Genomic DNA, 22,166 nt, shown 5'->3' with positions numbered 1-22,166 from the left:
TCTATACTGCGCAGTCCTCCAATAATAGCCAGGGTGGCGACTTCGCAGTCCTCCGATACGAGCTGAATCAGTTCCAGTGATCATAATATCAGGGCTGCCTACCTGACCCTCTCCTTCAGGGAGAAAATGCTGTGTTCCTGGGCTTCCCTGGTAATGTATGATTGCCCTCACCTGCGGGGAGCTAGGTAATTGATAAGAAAGGCGTTTCACCACAGGTGATGGCAATCAGACAGTACCTGGGAAGCCCAGGAACAGAGCATTTTCTCCCGCATGGAGAGAGTCAGGTAGGCAAGTATGAATAAGTAAGGACCTTGCCAATACATCATCTATCACAAATAACATAATTATAAGATGCAGGACACAAACAATTCACGTGAGAAAGATTTATGACACTTATGGAAAATCTAAGTGGATAAAGATAAATAACTAGAGACAGCACGTAGCTGTGTGACCCTGTAATGTTATTTGTAGTGTGATACCACCATTGTTATGTGACTGTAGACATAGGAGTCTGTATTGTTTAGTGTGACCCCTCCCAGAATACACAGACCCCCATCATAGGAGAGTAGGACAGGACTCCTATATAAAGGCTCCTCCCACCTCCACTCCTCACTCACCCTGTACTGACTGACTGCTCTGTACTGACTCAGATCTGTGGATCACAATGCAGCTATCACTGATACTCACCGTCTGCTGCTTCACCAGCATCCTGTCTATTCCAGGTAAGTCCTACTCCATTAGTGTTATTGGTATATGTGCCTGAGTATATACAGTATACCTGCTTAGTTCTGTCATCATTATATCTATAATGTAGCATAAGTTCTCAGACTCAGTCCTCAGGACCACACACACAGGTCATGTCTTCTAGGGCTCCTCACATAATTACAAGTGAAATACTTAGCTGGGGCCCTAAAATAAATTAATGTTTTAATTCAGAGTTACCCAAACTCTGATATTACAGTGCAGGTATTCAGGATATCTATGCTTGATATGCAGACTGTTAAAGTAACGTGATCAAGGTGCCACCTTTTTGATGAGAGTATGTATTACCTATAAACCAGGCATGGCCAAACTGTGGCACTCAATCATGCCTTGCCAAAGTTTTAGCATACCCAATAGCAAAGCTATGGCAAGGCATGTGCTGAGGCAGGTGATGTGATAGATGGGGGGGGCATGTAGTCAGGAAGCATAGACACCAGCTTACAGACAGTGTAACACATGCTAACTGTTATAGGAGTAGTTATATATTACATTGTTATCATGGATGTAACTAATACAGATGACTAATGAGAGCTTATTGTTACCTTACAGTGCCGGACACCAGCAGCGGATGTACTGACTGCCTTCCAATGGCCTCAGGTATGACCGTATAATAGACATACTTGTGTGATATGTGGGATAATAATGTCAGAGATTGTGCTGCTGTATATTGTTATCTATTCAGGCTCGGACTGGTGACATGTGTGGGATATATATATATATATATATATATATATATATATATAATATCGCAGTTGTCCGGCACTCTCATCAATGGAGCATCGCACCGTGGTGCCTTCTCACAGTGGTATGTACAAAGCGGGGTTATATTTGGAGTCCGGGGGGGAGCTCACAAAAGAACAGGCGGCACTCAGACGGCTTTAGGAGTATATCCGAGTTATATGCTTGTACTGTTTTACACTTGAGACAAATCTAATTTGGATATATTCCTAAAGCCGTCTGAGTGCTGCCTTTTCTTTTGTGAGCTCCCCCCCGGACTCCAAATATAACCCCGCTTTGTACATACCACTGTGAGGAAGGCACCACCACCGTATGTGTATGTGTATATATATATATATATATATATATATATGTGTGTACGTTGGCATAGATTATGTAGCACTTAACCTTACATGTACAGTCTCAGGTGCCAGCATCACCACAGTGATAAGGAAGAGGCAGACGGCCTCCAGGAATATAGGCCCTTATTCAGATCTGATCACAGTACAAATTTGTTCTCAAAATGGGCAAAACCATGTGCACTGCAGGTGGGGCAGATGCAACATGTATAGAGGGAGTTAAATTTGGGTGTGTGTTGAAACCGAAATCTAAATTGCAGTGTTAAAATACTGCAGCCAGTATTTACCCTGCACAGAAACAAAAGAACTCAAACAAATCTAACTCTCTCTGCACATGTTACATCTGCCCCACCTGCAGTGCACATGGTTTTGCCCATTTTGAGAACAAATTTGTACTGCGATGAGATCTGAATAAGGGCCACAGTCCTAAATAAGATTACACTGAACTAAATTCATAAATGTAAAACTAATGATCTTATTTTTATCCTGAAAAATTCCGGTTACTTTGGGCTGATCGCCCCCTGGGCTTATACTTTCTTTTAGTTTGAGTTTGTGCCTTGCCTACTTAGTTGTATTGTTATTATGGTGCTATACCCATACATAGATTACATGCATTGTGTGGGGTTATTGTCTTGTATGTTAATAGTTACTGTAGCACTTTTATAGGGAGTTGTTTTCCATTATAAACTCTGCGCCTTCAGGGAACAGTAACAGTAGAGGTCACAGAGCGCAGACCCAAAGCATCACTTGATAATGGCCAATGTAGATTACATCTATAGAATACGTCCCACACCTCTGACACTGTATGCTCAGACAGATCATTGGCTACAATCATATTTCTTTATTTTGCAGATAATCCGACTAGTAGCACTGATTCAGGATCAGGCTCTGGACAAGGCTTCATTCCCCAAATTATCCAGCATGACCAAAGCCTGCCTTCTGGATATTTTCCCTATTTGCAAGGCCTACCTTCTGGAATGTTTCCAGAAACCCACGAACAGTACGAAGATGAAGGCTCAGGATCTAAAATTTAGGACCTAGGGGGTCAGGGGCTATAGAGGGGAGAGGGATTCCAGGGGTTCTGGGGGATTATTTGTATAAATATAGATTCTTTGTAATAATATTTTTTTTAAATATATGGGTTTCCAAAATAGGATCAAATCGGGTCTGGGGATATGGAGAAAAGGAGGGTAAGGGGGCTATTTTTTAAACCAATGTAAGCTTTTGTATTTTTTATTGAAATAAATAAAGAAACTTTACATTTATCTGTATCAGGTTTGATTCTGACTTGGGATTAGGGAAGAGCATGTATCTGTGCTCCTTGGCAAATCCATGTTGCACTACAGGTGGGACAGGCTCATTACTAAGTTATTTATTTACAGATTCTTATATAGTGCAGCAGATTGCATTGTACTTTACAATAGTAGACAGTGATAAAACTGGGTAACAACAGACAGACTAATAGTGTGTACGCACGGTAAGATTTGGCTTCTGATGTTCCCGATATAGGGATCGGAAGCCAAATCGCATGCTTTTTTAGGGCTTGCGAGCCCAATGCGCTGCCGATCGGCAGCCAGATAGAGAGGGCAGGCAACACTATATAGTGTAAATAGTGCCCCTCTAGCATGCCGGGAGATGCGAGTCCCGATGCGATCTGATCACATCGGGACTCGCATCTCACGGCATATCCTGCCATGTGTACACACCTTTAGAGGTTAGGGGGCCCTGCTGCAAGCTTACAATCTATAGAAGTTGCAATGTAATAATGCAGCCACCCAGCATTTGTGAGCTACATGCAAAATCATTTTTTACATATTACCTGGCTGTATCTGCCCAATCCCCCCCCCCCCCCCCCCCCCACCTGAACGCTCTCCAACCCAGTGACCAAGGACCTTATTCTGGTCGATTCGCAAGGATGCGAATTTGCAGCCTTGGGAGTCCACCAGATGCTACCCTGCAAATGCCGGGTTGCTCAACCCCCCCCCCCCCCCTCACATGCCACATGGGCTGCGAATGGATGTTTTACATAAACATCCATTTCCAGGCTGTGGGGGAATACCCACATCATTCAGTGGTCGCCGACACAAGCACATATAAGGATAATTATTGATTACTTACTTACCAGTCTGGGGTATGTACACAGAGCTGTGGGGTATCCTAGTTGGAAGGTGGTGCTGTCATAACCTCCGGGGGAGAGGTAGATGGACATAGCCATCAGGTTGGTAATCAAGAGGGGGGGGGTCTGACACTGGGCTGGGGGGAGGCTTTACAGCTGGGGGCCACAAAGAGAGGGGAGCAGACAAAGCTACTAGGGGAAAGGAGAGTGGACACCGCCAGATTTCAGTGTGTGGGGTGCAAACACAGAGCTAGAGGGGTAACAAAGTTGGGGCAGTGATGCTGAAAAAGCTGGAGAGTGCGTATGAAGTCACGGGTTGGTGAGCAGGGATGCAGACATACAGAGATATCATATGGGAGAGCTAGAGAAGGGGTGCTGACACAACCAACAAGGTGGGAAAGCTTGGATTGGGGTGCTGGGGGGGAGACATGGCACCACCACCCCATGCTAACACAGGGAGAACTGGGGGTGCCGACATAGGCGTTGGTTATGGGGGGCACAGACAAATCCTCATCCTGTGTGTGATAGCGCTGAATATAGAGCTGAGGGATGCTGACACAGCTGCCAGGTGGGAGAGCAGAGGGGAGGGTTGGCCGACTTCGGGAGTGCTGTGGGATTGGAGTGCCAACAGAGCGACCGGGTAAGAGCGGGGGTGCTTATCTGCACTGTGTAGGGGGTACCGGCACTGGGAGAGCTACTGGGTGCTGACCAGTGGTGTAACTAGATACATGTGGGCCCCATAGCAAAAGTTTGTAAGGGCCCCTATTTATCACCTAATGCTGAAAAATATATACAGCACATGTAACTTTGACAGGCAAAGTGGGCCCCACTGAGCTCAGCTCTGGGCCCCATAGCAGCTGAGCAAGAACCCCTGGCAATGGAAATTAACCCTCCCCCCCCCCTTGGCAATGAGCAAGAACCCCTGGCAATGGACATTAACCCCCCCCCCCCCCCTTGGCAATGAGCAAGAACCCCTGGCAACGGACATTAACCCCCTTTGGCACTGAGCATTAACCCCTGGCAACAAATATAAACCCCTTGGCAACAACCAATAACCCCTGGCAATGCATATTAACCCCTTGGCAATGAGCAAGAACCCCTGGCAATGGACATTAACTCCCCCCCCCCCTTGGCAACGAGCAAGAACCCCTGGCAGAACCTACGGCACGCACATATACAGTTTTCCTTTCTCCACTGCAAAAGTTGGGAGGTATGTATTAGGTGTGAGGGGCATTGCAATGTGTGGCATAATGTATCAGGGGCATTACAGTGTGCAGCATAGTATCATAGGCATTGTGGTGTGCTGCATCATGTTTCAGAGAAATGGCGGTGTGTGGCATAATGTGTCGGGTATTACAGTGTGCAGTATATTGTGCAGGGGCATTATTGTGTGGGGCATAGTATCAGGGGCATTGGTCAAATTTTAGTAGCTCTGAGTGTTTGTACATAAGGAATTCTTTGCTGCTGGCAATAGTGGGAGAAGAGGCTGGATGTGCTGCTAAATCTAACCGAACACCCCCCTGCAGCCTACCTAACCTCCCTTCCCTCTGACAGCCGAACGAACCCTCTCCTCTCACAGCCACAACAATTGATGCCCCACCCCTTTAGTAGCTCCACCCACATCACCGCCCACATCTGCCCCGCCCACAGTTCCTGAACCTATTTTACTACAAAAATAGCACTGGATATATATAATTGTGTATTCGCAAACTTGTTTTTGATCTAATTGAAAAATCACAAATAGAAAATGTTTCTGATGTTTGCTGATGCTCCACATAGTGATAACAGTACTGGGTTCAATTAGTTGATATGTTTTCTTCATACTGTTTGTTTACTGCAGCACCGCAGCCTAGGCGTCGTTCTCAGCCTCCTAAGAAAATTTGGCAAGTACAGCAAGCAGATGAACCAGGTGAGTGTGGATTATATTGTTAGCAATATGTCTGGGGGGGGAAATTTACTAATATGGAAAACCTAAAAAGTCGTATTCGTATTTCACCTACGACCGATTACGAATGTGTACGAATGGTAGTGTTGTAGAAAAAGTCGTGTTCCGGGCTTTAATTTACTATGTAGTCGTAATTGAAAAATTCGTATTTATCGATGTCATAGCCATTCGTATATTGTTTTTCAAATGTTTTTGTATTTTCGTAGAATCGTACAATAAATACAAATGTCGTAGGGAAGTTTGTTTTAAAACAAAGATATTTTATGAATTTTCGTGAAATGAAATACGAAATATCGTATTTCATTCCACATGCGTCACTACGAAAATAAAACTAGAATCGTGATTGGTGTATTTGTTTTACACTTGGGAGGGCTCTCACAGACATATATAAGTCGTGGAGGCGCCAAAACTTCTTGTGGGTGTAGTTTGGAGTGTGTAGGAGAGAGGTGCAGTGGAGAGTTGTAAGGTGAGGTGAGGTGAATGTACTAAGTGATTTCTGAGTGTGTATTGTTCTGTAAGTTGTCTTGTGCTATTGTTTGTCTTGTCCTTTTCAAAGTTTGTCACATTTTTTTTTTTGTGTCCAAAAGTCGATATTTGTGTGTGTGTTTGAGGGAAGGAGTAGGAGTGTGTTTTGTGTTGTTTGTTTTTCATTTATTTGGTGTTTTCTAAGTTTGTGCTCATGTCTGAGAGTGGTGAGAGTTTAATGGGTGAGGTTGAGGAGGTGGCTGATGTGATGGTGGGTGAGGAGGAGGAGGAGGAATATGTGCCTGAGGAAGGTGAGGGTGAGGATGATTATGATGTGCCTGTTGACACCCCTGCTGCCTCTAAGAAGGGGAAAAAGAAGGCATCTTCCCAGAATCCTGACAAGAAGATGCCAATGTTCACGGCTGCTGAGATCACTGCCCTTGTGCACAATATAATTAAGTTTAAGGGCCCACTATTTTTCCAGCCAGTCTCGGCAGCAGGCGGCTATATGGAGGCAGGTAGTGGAAGCGGTCAATGCCCATGGAACCATTTTCCGTGATTTTGCTAACTGTAAGAAACGGTTCTATGATATTAGGCGCCTTGTGAAGGAAAAACTTACTAAGGAGGCGAAACATCTACGCCGATATGGGCCCAATGTTCCTTCACGTATAGACTGGAAAAGTTATGAGCGGGCAATGGCCCCTCTCATTCCAAAAAAAGTCATCAGCCCACCTGGTGTGTTTGATTCTGATGCCTGACATGCTGGTGAGTAGTGGTCATTGCATTCATTTTTGTATTGGAAAAAATGTTATGTTTAGTCACCAATGAGGCACACACCCATTTCATTATCATTGTCATGTACACATGCAAAACACCTCACATGGTTTAGTTGTTTGTGTTGCATTTTTTTCAAGACATTTGGTCTACACAAGCAATATGTTGACATGTGAAGGTTACAACTTCTCATGTTTAGTGTAGTGGGTTATTGTATAGCACACCCTGTTTGCATTACAACACATTAGCACAGGTTAGGTCTGCACAAACACTGCAAACCACAATACCACACACAGTCATGTAAATGGTCCTTTGTGTGAAATAATTTGGTGGTATTGTACTCAGGGCTGGCGCCACCACTAGGCAGCCTTAGGCATTTGCCTAGGGCGCTGGCCACTGGAGGGCGGTAGTGAGCTGCAGCAGCAGGAAAGCTACTGCCGGCCGTAGTGTGCGGCCGCGCTTTCCAGAAGCTCCTGCACTATGGGTGGGGAAAGATCGCAGCTTCCCAGACCTCCTTATCTCTCCTCTCACCCCTGTGCCTCCCGAGCAGGTCCCCCGACGCCCGGTGGTGCAGGTCACGGAGCGTCCCTCCAGTCTCCCACGGGTTGTGGCCTAGCATCTCTGCCGGAGCCGGGGCCTCGATTTCCGGTGGCTAGTTCCGGCCACTCGCGGTCTCACCCGGGCTCCATCTGCGGCTTTCTCCCGGCCTCCCATGATGCCCTAGTGCCCGACCAGCATGGGAACCTCCAGAGGCGGCCTCCAGGTCGCCCGTTCTGCCCCACAGATGCCCGAACGGGTCCCGGCCCCATGACTGCGGCCTGCTCCTGAGAGAAGGCAGAGGTCATACTACAGGTTAGTCTGGGTGGCAGAAACAGTGCTCCTGCGCCCGGCCCTGTATCTGGGGGGTCCCTTTCTTGTGCCTTGTTCAGCTGCTGCCTCTTATGTGCAGGCCTCCTCCACCACCACACAGCCATCTAACTACCTGCATCCTGGTGCAGGCTAGGGAGGTGAATTAACCCTCAAGCACCCTCTCTTTCTATACTGTGGGTTGGTACATACCTAGCCACCCCATCTCCCATCCCACTGATCTCTAAAAGGTGTATGTATCTCAATTGTGTATGTGAGAAGCGAAGGGGGGGGGGGTTGTCGTGGGAAACAGGGGCGGTATCCTGTAGGTTTGCCTAGGGTTCCTACGTGCCTTGCACCGGCCCTGATTGTACTTCACTCTAACCAGATAAAATGGTTGGTAGATAATCCAAAGAATATGCACTGCAGGGGGACAGATGTCACATGTGCTGCGAAAATTAGATTTTGGTGTTGTACTTCAAAGTCAGATCTATATTGCTGTGTAAGCATAAAGCAGACAGTATTTACCCTGCACAGAAACAAAAAATCTGCCAAAAAAATCATTCTTTGCACCAGTAACATCTGCCCCACCTGCAGTGCACATGGTGTACTCCATCTAATAATTATTAGGTCAGGTTAAAGTGAAGTCGATTAACCTCAATAATGCTTCCCCACATTGCAGCAGTTTGGAAAATCAATGGTAAAATCGATCAACATACGTGCATGTCCTGTTTATGTTGTAGTTCTGAACTGATCTTGTAGAAATGGAACCTGTTCACATGTGTACACATAATTGATATGTATGTTTGTGGCTGCATTTTCGGATGCAGTGTTTATGTGCGGTCCTCATTGTCTTCTAATTTGTTGATTGTGGCTGTGATAGCAGTAATTGTTGTGCTAACAATTGTTGTTGTATCCCATAGCAACGCCTGTGTGATTTAACCATAAAGCTTATTCAAATGATAAATGTTAAGGTTTGCATTCAAGACTCAACATGCATTTATATTGTGTTGGTAATTTCAGCCATTAATGTGTGTTATGCATGTGTAAACATCATGTATAATTTCCATTTTTTTTTGTACACATTACAATTGTGACAACATTATTGGAGTACTCTTGTAATGAAGGTGTCATGTCTATCTATTGATTTAGGTAATCTCTGCTTTTATTGTGGTTGCTCCTTGTGATGCTAATGAGGTTGTGTTGTGGTTGTGTATTTCTCATCACAGCTGCACGTGCTAAAACAGGAAGGACATCATCTCCTTCAGGGTCCCCATTGTCTGGAGGCCATCATATGCCCACCAAGAAGTCAAAGCACAAAGAACCGCAAACATCCCATGCTGTTTCAAGTGCCCCACGACAGAAAAAGTTAAAACCACTCTTAGCTTCAGTGGCTAAACATGAGTGTGCGGATTCTGCTGATGACACAGGTATGTATTTAAATTGTGCCATTGTCACAATTTTTATCAATCTGCCCAACATTCTCTAAGATTAAAAATATCTAAAATGGTAAACCACACATGCCCTGGCAATCAGCTACTGTGTCACAGACTGTGTTTGACAAATGTCAGACAGGATTTGTTTGTGACTGCCTGGTTATCGCTCTCCATTGTTCCACTCTCTCTGTCTCTCTCTCTCTCTCAAAACTTATGTTTGTCTTGTATTCCCCATACAGCATCCTGTGCTGCAGCGCGCTCTGTCACCTCAAGGAGGCGCAGGACTTCAGGGTCTACTCCAGCAGAGCAAGGCCAGGGGGATGTATTTGGTGTGGAGAAAGGTGTGTTTTCTATCAGAGCCATCCTTGCCTTATTCTCTCTCTGTCTCTCTGATAACTTATGTTTGTCTTGTATTCGCCATACAGCATCCCATGCTGCAGCGCGCTCTGTCCCCTCAAGGAGGCGCATGACTTCAGGGTCTACTCCAGCAGAGCAAGGCCAGGGGGATGTATTTGGTGTGGAGACAGGTGTGTTTTCTAACATAGCCATCCTTGCCTTATTCTCTCGCTCTCTCCTCTTGCGTAACTTATGTTTGTCTTGTATTCTCCATACAGCATCCCGTGCTGAAACACGCTCTGTCCCCTCAAGGACTCGCAGCACATCCTCATCCACTGCATTTGAAGTGTCACATGGGGATTTCTGTGATGTGGAGATAGGTAAATTGTTGTCCTATCAAGTGTGGCGTTGTGAAAGTGTCTATATGTGTGTGTGTATATGTATCTCTCTCTCTCATATATATATATATATATATATATAAACAACAGAAAGTATAGAGAGCGCTTATACCACCAAATGGAACTTCCACCAATTTGTAATCATATACAATTCAATAACCCAATACAATGTATAATAATAAAAACCAGAATGCTTTATTTTGTTTCAAAGACCACATCTGGACATTGTATCCTTTTCGGAATAACGAAATCAATAACCCGACGCGTTTTGTCTTGAAAAAGACTTCATTGGGGGTTTTTACACTGTTGGTGGTAAAGACAGTAATAGTATATTACATACTGATAAAAAAATTGAATAGAATTAAAATCTATAATATTTTGTAAAAAAGTATTTTGTACTAAAAGCATAATTGGCAATCGGACAAGTTTGTCCATACAAAAGAAAAGAGGATGAGCACAGAAGAAAAGACAGACATTCAAAAATGCATGGATGAAACATGTATGATATTATACAGTGTCATACAGAAAGATTATAGAAAGGCTTGGTTACAACAATTGTATATAGTCGGAGGAATGTGAGACACATACCTAAGTATGATTTCAAGCGCTTACATTCGCGCGTAATACCATTCAGGGTTTGTAGGCTGTAATAACCTTCCCCTCTGTGGGGCAAATCCGAGTATCTATAGGGGAACCACGTGATATATGATCCTTTAACATGATATTATATAAAAAAATAATAATAAAAAAATATGTATATACCATCAATTCGTTACGTACCTAAAGCTTCCTCAATTGGGGTCAAAAAGTACACGATATATCCTTCTTTATGCCCTTATTTAGGATGCAGGTACATGGAATCCTGAATTAAAGGGATCCTCCCATTAATAAAAAACTGTCGGCGAGATCTGGGTAATGAAGATGGCCTGATCCACCGAGTCTGATTCACAATAGCTAAACAATGGGCCACAAGTATATTGTATCATATATACTGGATACGTATCACCGACATATATGTCTCTAACTATGTCACTATACAAAAACAGAGAAGAAAAAAGATTTGTCTTGGTGTGGTGCACCAATGAAAGAAATGGAGTCCTAAAATCTAACTTTTGAATTGGTTTTATAATAAAACAAGCGAAATATAAAAAACACATATAACACATACAGATGGGGAAAAGGTATTTATAAAATAGCGCGTGCGAGCGTGCGTCAAATTTTATTGGTAGTGTTTTACACATTCATAAACCCACTTGCCCTGAAGAAGCGGATAAGCGAAAACGCGCGATCGGCACCTTTAGCCGTGCGAGCATCTGCTTACCGCGTGTTGCCGCATGTACTATGTGACCACACACCTACCTAACCCGGCCAGACACAGCCCTTCTTAGGGCTAACCACTCGTACCCTATCAGTCATAGAGGAGCCTGTCAGTTGCTGCGCGATCAGCCTGACAAACTCGCAGCCTGTTATGTGAACGCATATTGCCTAGTTAAATATAACAAGTGACAGTAGTCAGGAATGCTGATTGAGAGATATATCCAGCATCATATATCAGTACAATCTGTCATGTCAGTTACTATGCGATCAGCCTAAAAACCTGCAGCCTGTTATATGAATGTATATTGCATAAGCTAATACCAATAAGTGACAGTAGTTATAAACGCTGATCAAGATATATATCTGGCATCATATATCAGTATAATCTGCCATGTCAGTAGCCGTACGATCAGCCTAAATAACCCACAGCCTGTTATATGAATGTATATTGCATAAGTTGATACAATAAGTGACAGTAGTCACAAACGCTGATTGGGAGATATATCTGGCATCATATATCAGCATAATCTGCTAGTGACAGAGATCATAATTCAGCGCTCACTGGTATTGCTAGAACGTAGACTCCACTGTATGAGTAATTTATATAGCTATACCAGGGGTGGCCAACCCATCTGAGACAAAGAGCCAAAAAAAAATTTTCATTTAAGACAAAGAGCCGCAACCATTCAAAAATGGGCGTGTCCTAGCTTTCAGACGGCCACGCCCCATTTTTAAATGGGTTGTGGCTTAGAATGACATTTGTAGGAACATGACTTTGGCCCTTATTCAGATCTGATTGCAGTACAAATTTGTTCTCAAAATGGGCAAAACCATGTGCACTGCAGGTGGGGCAGATGTTACATGTGTAGGGAGAGTAGGGAGAGAGATTTGGGTGAGTTTTGTTTCTGTGCAGGGTACGGTAAATACTGACTGCTTTGAGCAGCTGACATTGCTGATATCACTCGCGGTTGTGCATAACCGCTGATTGCGGTACATGACCCAGTCTCATGTGTACCTGATTTTAATGTCTGTAAAATATGAAATGATATAAGAACATTGGAGCACTCCTTTCTCTACTTTTCCCATATATATATATATATTTGCTGGTGCCTTCACAAATATTCATACACTCAGTTAACAAAATAAAACACACTGCATCACAGTTGTCAGCAGTGACAACTGTGATGCAGTGTGTTTTATTTTGTTAACTGAGTGTATGAATATTTGTGAAGGCACATGTGTGAACTATTGTAAGAGATCGTGACCTAAAGCAAAAAACCCAGTCAAGCAGTGACCACCCCACCCTGGATATCCCCCCACCCCCTCCCCATACACACATATACCTCTTGCGTAAATAAATATATATATATGATAATATTACATACACTTGACTCCGGATGCTCCGATTTGCGGGCGGCGCCACTTTCAAATACAGAATATACTACAGAAAGTTACAAAATGGGCAGGGCGCAGCGCCCTGCAAAATAAGCTTACCGGGAATCGGGATCACTAGGTAGTAGGCAGGGACGGAGTTTGATTCAAATAGCCGGCCACCGCAGGAGCTGGAGAAGTGACTGTTAAGACATTAGCTCCTGCGCCGACACCCGCAGGACTCTGATCAGTTATGCGGGCAGGGGAGGCCACACACAGCACGCCACGCAGGAGCTGGAGCAGTGACTTTTACTGACACCAGCTCCTGCGCCGACACCCGCAGCACTCAGCTATGCGGGCAGTGGGGGAGCGGGTTTCAAGTAAGCGGCCACAGCACACCACTCAGGAGCTGGAGCAGTGACTGTTACTGACACCAGCTCCTGCTCTGACACCCGCGGCGCTCAGCTATGCGGGCAGGGGGGAGCAGGATTCAAATAGCCGGCTACTGTACTAAGCGCAGGAGCTTTGACGGATATGTGAGGACAGAGGTATGCGGGGCAGGTCGGTTTTGGGGCAGGGGTGGGTGGATCAAAGGGAGGCATAGATACGCCAACTGCGCAGTGTGACTAACATGGCGCCGGGGACACTGCTCCTAGTGTGACTGTGCATGCGCTTGCTCACGGCTCGTCACACATGAAAAGCAGTGTCTTAGCCGGCGCCGCACATCAAAGGGAGGGAGCCGCCGAGTATCAGCTGAAGGGAAGTTAGCCGCCGAGCCGCAGATGAGGCAGAGAAGAGCCGCATGCGGCTCGGGAGCCGCGGGTTGGCCACCGCTGAGCTATACTCTGAGAGAATAACAGCATCACTGCTGAAATATTCCATATTATCCAGTTGCATACTGCGAGATAATATAAATTAATACAGCAAGATAACCAGCATCTGAACAAGATATCCATGCAATAAAAAATAGCACTGTGATTAAATTGAGTTTATATGCCAATTAAGTGTGAAATTATGCTAAATCAGCATTCCCTGACACTCCTGGAGTCCAGGCTCTAACCTATATGCCATTACAGCTAAAGTACTCAGCAGTGAACAGAGACCTCAGCATTTTTGTGACAAAACTTAGTTTATGAACCAACTAAATGTTAATTGGTGAACACCAGTGTGAAAAATAATAACACACATCTAGGTCCCTGCCTCCTGTGTACGCTAACTCAGCCAGAAGGGCTGGAGACTTGGAGAGAGGCTTGTTAATACATACACCTTCAGTCTCCTCTCGCAATAATACAAAGTAACAACTTATACGAGTGGCAACATATTTTCCTCTGTAACCAATTGATACAATACCCAGCAGTGAATTACTGCAGGAACATGACCATACCCTGACGGGCTTATTTTGTACAGAGATGGCGGGTTTATGAATGTGTAAAACACTACCAATAAAATTTGACACGCGCGGCACGCTCGCACGCGCTATTTTATAAATACCTTTTCCCCATCTGTATGTGTTATATGTGTTTTTTATATTTCGCTTTTTTTATTATAAAACCAATTAAAAGTTAGATTTTAGGACTCCATTTCTTTCATTGGTGCACCACACCAAGACAAATCTTTTTTCTTCTCTGTTTTTGTGAATTATCTTATTGGTCAGTGGTAGCACACCCCTGAATTATATTAGACACAAGATTGTCACAATTACAAACAGGGGGTCACCTGTATATCTAACCTTACAATTTAAGGATACACCATCTTGTGCCATTGTACCCAAACCCCCTTTGTGTATATGTCACTATACAGGTTACATACCAGAGGTTCAGCTGAGGAATGGGTACGGTGCGTGTGGGTATCCGCAAAATAAATTTCTACAGACAGCTCAATTTCTATTAATAATGTAGATAACATCTTATTAGAACATAAGTGTTTTTCTACCATCCCCTTAATGTTATTGATGGGGCCATTTACAGATTTGAACGGAGTTATGTACAGGTTGGAGTAGATATAAGTCCAACCCGTGTTTCATATGTCCCCTTATAATGAAATTTAGCCCAAGGGCATAGTTACTCCGGATAAACAGTTTGTCATAAACAATACATCGATATTTTGTCTGCAGTGACAATATATGCTAGAAACTTGCAAATAGGTAATGAGTTTAATATTGACCAATTTCACAGCCCCTGGTTAAACACCACACCACATCCTCTTACCTGATGAACGCGGAGATTGCTGGACAAAAGCTGTCTGCAGATGAATCATGCTTGGGCACTGGCTGCTTAATATACCAGTGGGCTATGAGGTCACTTCCGGGTGTTAGCAGAGTTAAATAAGTTAATAACTCCTCTTAAACGAAAAGTGCAGCCTCCCTCCTCTGGGGTCTGCAGAGTGGGACATGTGTTATAAAGGTCTATTTGTGTACTACCCGATGCTAACAGTTTAAACCTCCATTTTTCCTTAAGTAATCAGCGTGCGTTCCAAATTGCGGGTCAGCTATAATTTCCGGTTTCGGACTTCACCACTCGTTCTCCTCTGTTAGCCTTCAGGCTAATCAGATCTCAGTTTAGGGATGGGCGGGTTGATAATGAGCTCAATGCTTCCTGCATCTAGCGTTGCGTTTCCATGGGGATGTCTTCCCCATATATCTCGGCGCAATAGTTCCGGGATTGGCGGTCACGTGACCTGCCGCATCATTGTATGTGTCTCCTTGTAACCAAGGAGACTACATGCTGCCAATGTGCGCGAGAGTTGCGGTCATGTGACCTTCCGCGTCACTATGTGTGTTACTATGGAGATAAACGCTTCCATTAAATGTAAGCGTTACGGTCATGTGACCTCTTACAGTACCTCTATACATTCACAAACGGCTAATTAATATGGAACATGTGTCCCTCATTCAAAAACTTTAATTCAATATGGAATATATGATCGTGTGGTCACGTGGGGGGGGGGTGCACAGTACTAATAATATAATAATAATAATTAACCAGGGGACTAAGTTTAATTAGAGGTGGATACTATCTGTAATTATCGTGCGGTCACGTTGGGGGGTGTACAATGTTAGCCAACCATCAATTGACATAATAACAGTGATGGGGATACTCACTATAATGTGAAGTATGGTTCAAACCATAATTTGTGTTTTCTTAATATGAAAGTGCACTACGTTTTACTACTAATAATTTATATATATAGATAGAGAGACAGAGACCGAGACAGTTTATAATGTATGCATACACACACAAATAGCCAGAGAGATAAACACACATGTGTAATCAATTCACTATGTATCACAGACTGCAGTTAATAGAGTATTATACCCTTACCTAGTAGCCAGCCCTCTGCCATTCATCCGGCTTCAAACTCATCAAAGAGGACTGACTGGCCGAGGATATAGGAGTCATGACATGAGCCAGGGTAGCCTGCAAACACACTCATGATCTTAAGATTGGCATCACAGACCACCTGCATGTTGGTACTTGTGCTTCCATGTCGGTTATAATAGCAACGGGCAGTATCCCGAGGTGGTCTCAGCGGAATGTGCGTGCAGTCAATAGCACCAAGCACATTTGGCATGCGTGCAATGCGATGGAATCCTACCCTAACATCATGCCACTCTGTGTCCTGGCTTGGGAAGCAGATTGAGGCATCTATATGTGGCTGAAGGGCTTCAAGCACCTGGCTCAGGTACCTGGACAGTGTGGGCTGAGATATGCCAATGCCTTGGCCAGTGACATGTTGAAAACTGCCAGACGCCAGAAAGTACAACACAGCCAGCAGTATGTGCAGGCCTGAGACAGCGCATGAGCGTCCTGTCACAGGATCTAGCTCCAGTCTAATGAGGCCATACAGACGGAGAATGTTGGTACGATTAAGCCGGAACATCTGTATAACCACATCATCCGGCAATGCGTCTAAACATAAACGCGGCCTAAATAAACGAGGCCGACGCAGCCTCTGTGATACCCGCTGTACCTGCTGCTCATGCTCAGTTTCATGACGCCAGCGCTGCCAAGACATCAGCTCTCTCCAAGCCCACACTGAAGCACCCTGATATAGCATATAGTCTGCCATGCTAGAAGTCAGGAAGTGTTTGTAGGTGGTTATTTGGCTTTTATAAGGCACACATTTGTCATTACAGAGGTCTGTGATGTATTGTTAAAATGATAACACATGAGTCCCATTGGAGCAGGTGAAAGACACTTAAAAATACACCTTGAAAAGGGTCCCAATTAAATACACTTTGGCCCACCCCCCCTCCCGGGACACAAGAGGTTTTTATCAAGTTCTTCGACTTCACTTGGGTCCATTGTACGAACTTACATTGTTTTACTAATGCTAACAAATGTATTACTGTGTACTGACGGATAGATTCCTACTTTTCTTTCAGCTTCCCCTTCAATACCCATAGGACAGAAGTGGATAGTGGGCCACTCATTGGTTTTTTGGGCTGAACAGTTTAGCTAGGAAGACTTTTGAGTTGTCCGGTGGACATACAGCTAGGTGGTTTGGAGTCAGGGACCTTAGATAGTCCAATGTGCTGCCGCTTCTTTTTCGTCAGGAGTGGGCATAGAGGTGATTTTAGCTATCAAGGTGGACCTCCTGGAGGTTTTGCGCTGTTGGCATTTGGTCAATGAAGTCTGGACCGATATTGTTCCCCGTATGGTTTGGTGGGGGTCCCTTAGTGTCGCTCCGCTAGATAAGGCCAGGATGAAGGTTCATTTTGCAGTGTCGAAGTTCATTTTGACTAAAGGAGGTTCGGCCATTTGTCACCCCTTACTGGTGCGGGCGAGCCTGCAGTATTTTGCTAATGATGGTGTCCATTTTTTCTAGCGTAGCTTAGGCTAGCGGAATATTAGAGTGATTTTCATTGGGTGGCATGTGGTGGCTCTTAGAGCCTCTCTGGGTCACCTCTGTGAGCCTGGAGGTGGCGGTACAGCAGGGGTGGCCAACCCGCGGCTCTCGAGCCGCATGTGGCTCTTCTCCCCTTTTTTTGTGGCTCTGGCGTGCACAGTGCCGCGGCCGCATAAGGAGTGACAGTGACTATATTATGCTGCTGCTACCAGCTTCCTCCTACCGCGAGAGCGCATGCGCCAGGTCACTCCTTATGCAGCCGCGGCCCGGCAGCGCTGATCCGGCGCATGCGCTCTCACGCTAGCATCTCCAGCGCAGTTCAATTATACTCCCTGTGTGTTCGGCTCCTGCTCCCGCTCTGCCTGCCATCCTGATCTCTGGCTGCCCACCACGGTGGTAAGCAGGGCCCTTTCTAAAATGTATTATTTTTAATATTGAGCGGGTACAATACATACTGTATGTATGTATATATATATATATATATATAAATAGGGAAGCCAATCCCGGGGCATTTTTTCAATCCCGGAATTCGGGATTGAAAAATGCCCAATCCCGGGATCCCCGAGATCCCGGGATTGGCTTCCCTACTATTAAAAACCCACCTCGGCCGCCCCGCATATTTACTTACAGATGCGTGGAGCGGCCGGGTGGGTGGGCGAGCCGGGGTGATGGAGCCCGGGCTGGTCCGCTGGTGGCATGCCGGCAGGTCCGCTGCTGGGTAGACGGGCTGGGCGGGCTGGTCAGGGGACTGGGCGGCTGGGCAGGCTGTTCCGGGGGCGGCTGGGCATGCTGTTCCGGGGACAGCATGGAGGCAGACAGCTAGTGCGGCCTGCGCAGCGTGACCTCTGACGTCGTCACGCTGCGCAGAGCCGCGCTGCCCGGGACGGGAGAAGCCGGGCAGCTGCTGAGCACCCGCTCAGACGCTGCCCGGCATTAGACTGCGCATGCGCAGTCTAATCCCGAAATCCCGGGATTGGAAACTCCAATCCCGGGATTGAAATCCCGGTGTTTTGGGGGCCAAATCCCGGGATCCCGCGGATCCCGATCCCGGGATTGGCCACCCTATATATAAATATATATATATATATATATATATATATATATGCATGTATCTTATGTGTGTGTGTATGTTTTTATATTGAGGTACAATACATACTGTTTGTATGTATTTATATATATATATATATATATATACACACACACACACATACATACATACATACAAACAGTATGTATTGAACCTCAATATAAAAACATACAATATATATATATATATATATATATATATATACACACATATATATACACTGTATATATATATATATATATATATATATACACACACATACATATAAGATACATGCATACATACACACACACACACACACACATATATATATATATACATATACACACACATATATACAGATGAAGCCAGTTTTATCTATCCGGCCGGTGCACCACATCTTTCCATCTTGGCGCAATGGTTGCCGAGATGGGACGTGCGATTGTCTCACATGCACACGCATCCCATTCTCATCAATCGGCGCACCAAGATAGAAGGATATGGTGCTCTGGTCGGATAGATGAAACTGGCTCGATTTGTATATAGGCCACAACCCATTTATAAATGGGGTGTGGCATTCTGGGAGCTAGGCCACACCCATTTTTAATGGTTGCGGCTCTTTGTCTTAACAGAATTTTTTTGGGCTCTTTGTCTCAGATGGGTTGGCCACCCCTGCGGTACAGCATCATGGTCCCAGCGGTAACAAGTGGGCCTTGGGAGGAAAGACGGCGGGTTTATCCTGTCTTTGCAGGGGGACAATTTGTGCACTCCTTCACAGGAGTGTACACACCGGCCAGGTAAGGAGTGGTGAGACTTCCCAGCATCAGGTTGTGCCGTAGTCAAATGGGGCATCTCAGTCGTCACCATATTTAATAGTTGGGGCGTTTAAGTCGACGCCATTTTTCATGTGGCTAGAGCTGGACATCACGTGGCGCCTTATTGCCAGCCCTTTACGAAGAGGGGTCATACCAAGTAATAAATATCTATGACCTTTACATCTAATGCTTTGGTGTCCGCGTGATTTACTTTAGATAAGCTAGCTTAAAGTGTGGATGCCTTATCCAGACATGTTGCAGGAGTCTGAATGAATAACATGCTTGCCATTCAATTCATGTTTTTATTCATTAAAAAAACATAGAATAAAAGGTGAAACAAATCGCAGTGTACTTAAATATATTAATAACTTATTTTGTGTTTCTGCTTCAAAATGACTCTCAAAACTGCTGCCAATTTATAGTTTTATTTATAGCAGGGTTGCCAACCCTCCCAGAATTTGCGGGAGTCTCCCGAAAATCGGGTCCTTTCTCCCGGCCCCCGGAAGGGTGGGCAACCCTCCCGGAATCAGGGGGACCCCCACTGAGCCCCCCGATCGCGGCAATCCGCGGGTCTCAGAGGAGGGGGCGGAGCTAAAACGGCACAATCGTGTCATTTTAGCCCCGCCCCCTCCATGGATATCAGTTATTTCTGCTATTTGCTGTAATGGGGGCGGGGCTTAATGACGTCACCGTTAAGCCCCGCCCCCAAAACTCGTAATGGAAGATTCCTCTCCGGGCTTCTCCCGGAGAGGATTTTTTTAAAGTCGGCAACCCTGATTTATAGTGACAATTTATGAAAGAAATTAACACATTTCATACATAAAAAATGCCTCAGGCTGGAATAATTAGTACTCACCCCTCCTCCTCTTAGTGCTTTTAGTGTACATGGAATTATTTATGGGTGCACAGTCACATTATTCTGTGCACTAGACAGTCAGGAAGGAAATTTAAACATTACCGATGTTTCCAGTTATATTGTTGCCAGTGATGCGCTTGCAGTGCAGGCTGTAAACCATACACTATTGCGATTTGGACTTTTTCCTCAGATTTCAAAATATTAAATTGCATGGTATATCTCCCATTCCGATCCAGGTGCACCTGCTGGGTCACCTGGAAAATGTGCACTGTTGGGGTCCTTGAGGACTGAGGTTGAGAACCACTGTTTTACTTCAAACACTTACTGAGGGTATATAAACCCTTCCATACTTAGCTCCAGCAATACCTTTGATAAAGCTGTATGTTTTAAACAGCGAAAAGCGTCAGGAGTTCGCCCTGGACCGGACAATCTTGGGTAATATACCTATTTGGACTCTACTATACCCGTGACCATCAATTCTTCTCCATGGAACCAAAAGGCACCTGCATCAGCCTACCACTTGCAAGCATATTGGCCTCCATATTGGCCCCCTGCCTTGGCTTGGATTACAAATACCCTCTCAATATAAAATGGCCGTGTACATATGAGGACACCAATGTTGCAGTAATTCTCAAGGGATCTGCCTCCTCGAGCGGTGTTGGGTAACTATATTTCTCTGCTGGGCAATCAACTGCTCCAAATTGTATTATTGGTATACCACCTACCATCCATAAATGTCAAATAGGAAAGATTGATGAGGTCACACTGATAGGAATTGAAACTATTAAGAATACGAACAGAGGGGGAGGTGTGGCTTGGTACGACATGGAGTAGCAGCGTTGCGCTGTGATTCCCAACTAACTAAACATCAATTATCCATTAAAATATCCGTTGCCCTGGCGGATTAAAAAGCTCCACACAATGTACCTGTGCCGGGTGGTGGGACTGCTGCCGTGATTGTTTGATTGTGCTCCGGGGCTCTGTGGAGTGGCCGCTTCTGGCTATCTGCAGGTGAGCGGCAAATCTGTGGAGGGGAGGACGCGCACAGAGCGGCGGCCGCTCTGCGTGCTGGGCGCCGACGGAGATCTGGCTGTAGTGGACTCCTGGAACTGCCGGGAGCTTGCGGATTTGGACGGCAGCGGCGGAGAGAACATAGCGCAGCAGCTCCCTTCTTGGACCTGGAAGACTGCAGATCGCTGAAGCCTCCCTGCTAAGTGGCGGCTTTCGCTTCTCCTCCTCTGACTGAGACTCCGGGCTGAGCATTGCAGCAAAGCAGGTACTGCACCATCAAAGGGAGAGGAGGAAAGAGGGGGTTTGGAAAGAAAAAGGGGAAGAGAAGGGGGAGCCGTTCTTTGTAACGACCACCTGGCTTGGCAGCAACTATTTAAAAGTTTTAAATCTGCGCAAATGCAGCCACTGTTGGGCTGATTGGTGGTCGTCCAGTGTGGACAGTGTTGCTGCAATAAACACATGTTTGTGTGTGAACGGCTAAAAACGTTTTGTCTAGTATTTATTTTATTGAGAACAAATAAAAGCTAATTCTTAAATTTAACCTTACCCTGGGATGGAACAATCCACCCCACTCCCCTATGTGTAACTAGTACCCTCATCAGCAATCCAATCCCAACGAATGACACTGTCCCCACATCAAGGCTCCCATTGAAGAGCGTTGTAACACAGTCTGTATCATTCTTAAGCTTGTGTTGCAACACCTAACGCTCAACACATTGTTGATACGC

The 22,166-nt window shown here is 45.2% G+C and overlaps 1 long non-coding RNA gene across 1 annotated transcript; it reads left to right on the top strand.

Annotated features, from left to right (window-relative positions):
- Positions 1 to 622: 622 nt before the first annotated feature.
- LOC146046348 (uncharacterized) lies at positions 623 to 3,056 on the top strand. The gene is made up of 3 exons (XR_014465856.1): positions 623 to 722; positions 1,312 to 1,359; positions 2,691 to 3,056. It is a non-coding gene; the product is annotated as an uncharacterized LOC146046348 (long non-coding RNA).
- The last annotated feature ends 19,110 nt before the right edge of the window (positions 3,057 to 22,166 follow it).

The sequence above is a fragment of the Crinia signifera genome, chromosome 11 (assembly GCF_055691185.1).
Source record: "Crinia signifera chromosome 11, ASM5569118v1, whole genome shotgun sequence".
Lineage (NCBI taxonomy): Eukaryota > Metazoa > Chordata > Amphibia > Anura > Myobatrachidae > Crinia > Crinia signifera.
The sequence above is the reverse complement of the archived record's forward strand: the minus strand, read 5'-3'. Positions and strand labels throughout refer to the sequence as shown.